The following is a 5,000-nucleotide window of genomic DNA, read 5'->3' on the forward strand; positions in this document are numbered from 1 at the left end:
CCGCGCCTTTCCAGCTTTCTATTTTCGGCGTCTGACTTTCTATCTCGGCGTCGCGTCGGGGCGGCCCTCCGGCGACAGGGGGGGGGGTCGAGCAGGGGTTGTTTCGCACGCGATTTGGCAGCTGATCGCTTGCTTGCAGGGCGCTGGCCTCTGGGCACAGTAGGTTACGGTACGGGTTGGAAATGAAATTCTTTCTCTGTAGTCTGTTTATACATATACTTGCACGCAAGCGTACGCATTCGCGCACACATGGACACATACATAGATACAGACAGAAAGAAACACACACGCGCGCGCTCACCAACACATGCGCCGCGCGCGCATTAAAAACCTGTTTTCCGCGTACCCGAAGAGTATAGATGCCTCATGTTGCAATAGCTTAGCGCAGCCAGACCCGTGAAGGAAACGTGACCCAAACAGCATGAGGAGTGTGACACGGAGTGAAAGGGGGCGGGAAGGGGTGCGAGCACGCACGAGTCAAGTGCACATGAATCACTCACGTTATTCACCAGGTGAGCGGCTCACATGATGAATCACTGTTATGATATGACATTAAGAGGTTGATATTCACGATGTCGGTAATTCATTCGTGTCACGATATACTCTCAGGGAAGGCAAAACAAAAATCACTACCACCTTCATATATATCATAAAAAGATAGTCAAATGTGAGGAAATATTGAAGAATTTGTCAAATTAATTTTCCAGAGTCCGAAATTTGCACGTCTTTTTACGCTCACATTTCCTGAAAGGTAAAGTTAGATCGCCTTTGAACTCGCGTCCATAACTTGCGACTCACACAAAATCAGCACATGCCATCTAAGTATTTCATCGCTGAAAAGGAAGAACTGCACATGCCCTACCTCGTATCCTTGTCAGTGTCCACGGAAACAAAAATTATCTCAAGAGAGAACGCGACAGAGCAAAGATCTTCCCGGGCTGATAAAGGTACGGTGCTCCCGCCGCGAGGTCTGAACACAGAATGAGCCTTACACTCTCACTGCTCCTACTCCATCCTACTGCTGCTTCCTCCTCCTCCCCCTCCCCTCCTCCACCGCCTTCTTCTCCGTCTGTATTATCCACCTCCTCTTCCTCCACAACAATCGTCCTTCTCTTCCACTTTAACTGCTGTATTCTATTGTTTTCATTGTCTTATCGCTGCGGTATCTTATCCATCTCCCAGTACCATCAACATGGAAAGCCTAGCTCCTCGTCTCCTTTAAAAGTATCACCCTTCTTCATTCATTCTCTTCAATACCTTTGTTTACATCTAATCTTGCTTCATCTTGCTTTGTGGTCTTACTGTCTGTCATTTCTTACTGCCGTAGCTTGTATGAGTTGCTTTAGAATTAAATAAACAAATGCCTGAATCATAAAACAACTAAGGCTGACCGAGACTTATGGCTAGATTCACACGCGTGAATAAACGACGTGACCTCAATTACAGCGAACCATTTTGAAAAGGGTCGAACGCATGCGAGTCAAGTCGAGCGGTGTTGCCGTCCTGGCGTCAAACTTTCACTTAGCTTTCGAAGATTCCCTATGAAAAAAAAAAAAAACATTTTATAGAACGACCGTTAGGTTCAGTTGGCGATAGCCTTAAATATTAACAACAGTGTTTAACATCATACTCATCTGACAATTTTCATAAAACTACTTCGCACACTAAATTACCGTTGTGCTTAACAGGCGTAATTGGCGAAAGATGAGCTATGAAGATGAGCCTTGCTGAATTTTCCCCATGAGTCATATGACCAAACTAATTTAATCTAATGAGAAACCGTATACAGTTGGTCATATTCATAGGAGGATAGAGAGAATCAATGTAATCATAGATAATCACAGCACGGTTTTACTCCGTGAAGGCTTTCATGAGTGCGGTTTATCACTGACTTTATGGCCGGCTGGAAAGTGCTTTAGATGCCTGCCCCAACAACCGTCATTCCGCGTCAGCAACAAGCAAGCCGCTTAGGAGAGAGAGGAGATAGGCCTATAACAAAGAACATCAAATAAAATCCGGAATAGGCGCTCGATGTGTTGCGGACACAGACTGCTCTTTCCACGCAGCGTTCGTTGTATGGGCGGAGTGGAAGGCAGGCGTCACATGCAGCCCGCGAGAAGTGGGTCACCATTTCCAGCGTGGGCTCGACGACAGCGTCTTTCCGTTGGTGATGTTATTGCCCGCTGAACTTCTCTCGTTTTCCCCGACCTTGACTTTGCAAGTTGTGCGACCTCCTTGTGCGTTTGTCCTTTTCTCACTGCCATGCATTTGCCGTACGTCTGTATGTTTATACCCCGATTTCCTCTCATTTGAATATGTAGGGACAAGCACACTGATGTACGATTTGAGAAACCAAAATTTTAGATGCAGTGTTATTTAACGAGGAAAATATTTAAGGCATAAAGTTATCTGGCATTAATAAGTGAAATCCATAACATAACGATTTTATGCAGATAAAAAAAATCCATAATGAATTTAACAGGAACTCACTAGCTATGGCGAACTTCCTTGAGGTTAGAGTCATCGAAATCGCTCCCAGTTAATCGCATTAAGAAACCAGCTGCATTAATATTCATAATTCTACGGAGAACTGTAGAGAAAAAACCGACTAATGTCTCTGGGCGATGATTTTGTATGACATTTGACGATGCATTATCCCCAAATGTTTTCGACTTTCCCTTTCTGTGAGCGGCTGGAGAGGCTCAAGTTCTGGCCCAACGCCGATGACGGGGACTCGGATGTACAGTAAGAATCAAAGCCTGCGGCAGCGTGTTGCATTTGGTAAAAAATATTTCATTTTCGCATTCTCTTAAAGTTTATTCTTTAAACACACTTACATATGTGTGTGTGTGTGTATATATATATATATATATATATATATATATATATATATATATATATATATATGTGTGTGTGTGTGTGTGTGTGTGTGTGTGTGTGAATGAGCGTGTGTTTGTGTGTGTGTGTGAGTAAATGAGCGTGTTTGTATGTGTGTGTGTGAATGAGCGTGTGTTTGTATGTGTGTGTGTGAATGAGCGTGTGTTTGTATGTGTGCGTGTGAATGCGCTTGTGTTTGTGTGTCTGTGTGAGTAGATGAGCGTGTGTTTGTATGTGTGTGTGTGAATGAGCGTGTGTTTGTGTGTGTGTGAGTAAATGAGCGTGTGTTTGTATGTGTGTGTGTGAATGAGCGTGTGTTTGTATGTGTGTGTGTGAATGAGCGTGTGTTTGTATGTGTGTGTGTGAATGAGCGTGTGTTTGTATGTGTGTGTGTGAATGAGCGTGTGTTTGTGTGTGTGTGTGAGTAAATGAGCGTGTGTTTGTATGTGTGTGTGTGAATGAGCGTGTGTTTGTATGTGTGTGTGTGAATGAGCGTGTGTTTGTATGTGTGTGTGAGTGAATGAGCGTGTGTTTGTGTGTGTGTGTGTGTATGAGTGAATGAGCGTGAGTGTGTGTGTGTGTGTGTGTGAGTGAATGAGTGAATAATATATATATAAAATATACATATACATACATATGTGTATATATTTACACACACACACACACACACACACATATATATATATATATATATATATATATATATATATATATATATATATATATATATGTATGTATATTTATATAGGTATATATATATTTATATAGGTATATATATATTTATATAGGTATATATATATATATATATATAATATATACAATATATACATATACACAGATATGTATATATAATATATATATATATATATATATATGTATATATATATATGTGTGTATATATACATGTATGTTTGTATACAAGATAGAGAGAAGAGAGAAGAGAAGTGAGTGAGAGAGAGAGAGAGAGAGAGAGAGAGAGAGAGAGAGAGAGAGAGAGAGAAGAGAAGTGAGAGAGAGAAGAGAGTGGGGGGAGAGGTAAAAAAACGCGTTTCCATCCCACCTTCACGATCAACCAGCGGCAAAGCATTCCGCGGGACAGCGCTGCCCTCCAGCTGCGAGGATCTCTCTGCATCCGTCACTCTCGCCGTCTCGATTTCTCCCCCAGTCTCAACGCCTCGTTTCCTCTGGGCATCCATCTGTTATCTGAAGGATCCCCAGCGTGCATTGGCGACATCTGGCCGGAAATCTTTGCATCGCCAGCTTTGATGATTATACACCAGCGTGATGAATTAGAAGAAAAAGTGAAATTCTTGACGTTTTCTTCCTATCCGAAAATTATGTATGGGTTTTGAAAATGAAGAACAGAAATTAGTGTAACAGATGTTCTTGGTGTGTGCCAGTGCAGTGGGGCGTCTGCAAACCACGATTCAGTTCATTTCATGTCTCCAGGATCTGAAAGTTACCGTTTTCCATGAAGTCTTCGGATAATTTATCGTAGGCAGCCTGGGGGAATGCGGGGTAATTGTAGATTTGCTTTGGGGGAGGGGGAAATGAGGTTATTTTTATTGTTGATCCATGGTAAATTCAGTTTTGTAGGTATACAATTTACTATACCTCCAACTCTCTGCCACCGCGCCTCATTGGTTACGGAAATTCGCGATGGCAGAACTTGCGAATTAAGGGGAATAATGCGAATTGGTTCTACGTCAGACGATCTACCCGCATATTGTGTGACGATTTCCCCCCAAGCACAGCGCCAACAAGAAGCAAATCAAGCACAAAAAGGTCGAAATGAGAAGCTTCTCTGCACAGATATGTATGGAGCGTTTCGATCACATCGCCACCAGGATTCCAAAATACAATTATACCTCAGACATAAGCTAAAAAATCGACTGATATCGTTACCTGCTCCGACACTGTCTCTAAATTCTTTATAGTATGATACTACCACAGTTAACAGTCAAGGTTAAAACTCTTGTCAAACCTTTCTCGAATTCTGTTTCAAACGTCCGCTTAATACCACACTAATTGTAAAAGGTAAGACAGACTCGAAACTTCATTTCATGACATGACTTTTGTCCGTCACTGCACCATTAGAAAATGCTTGCTTGATCAGGTAGAGA

General features: G+C 42.2%; 1 protein-coding gene across 1 annotated transcript in view; it reads right to left on the reverse strand.

The window, feature by feature from the left end:
- LOC113807921 (uncharacterized) overlaps window positions 1-1,020 on the reverse strand; it is a 17,363-nt gene extending 16,343 nt beyond the window's left edge. The window contains exon 1 of the mRNA XM_027359247.2: window positions 863-1,020. The gene's annotated coding sequence lies outside the window, so the exon portion shown is untranslated. The remainder of the gene's footprint in view (window positions 1-862) is intronic.
- Between the last annotated feature and the right edge of the window lie 3,980 nt (window positions 1,021-5,000).

This window comes from Penaeus vannamei, chromosome 17 (assembly GCF_042767895.1).
Source record: "Penaeus vannamei isolate JL-2024 chromosome 17, ASM4276789v1, whole genome shotgun sequence".
Taxonomy (NCBI): Eukaryota; Metazoa; Arthropoda; class Malacostraca; order Decapoda; family Penaeidae; genus Penaeus; species Penaeus vannamei.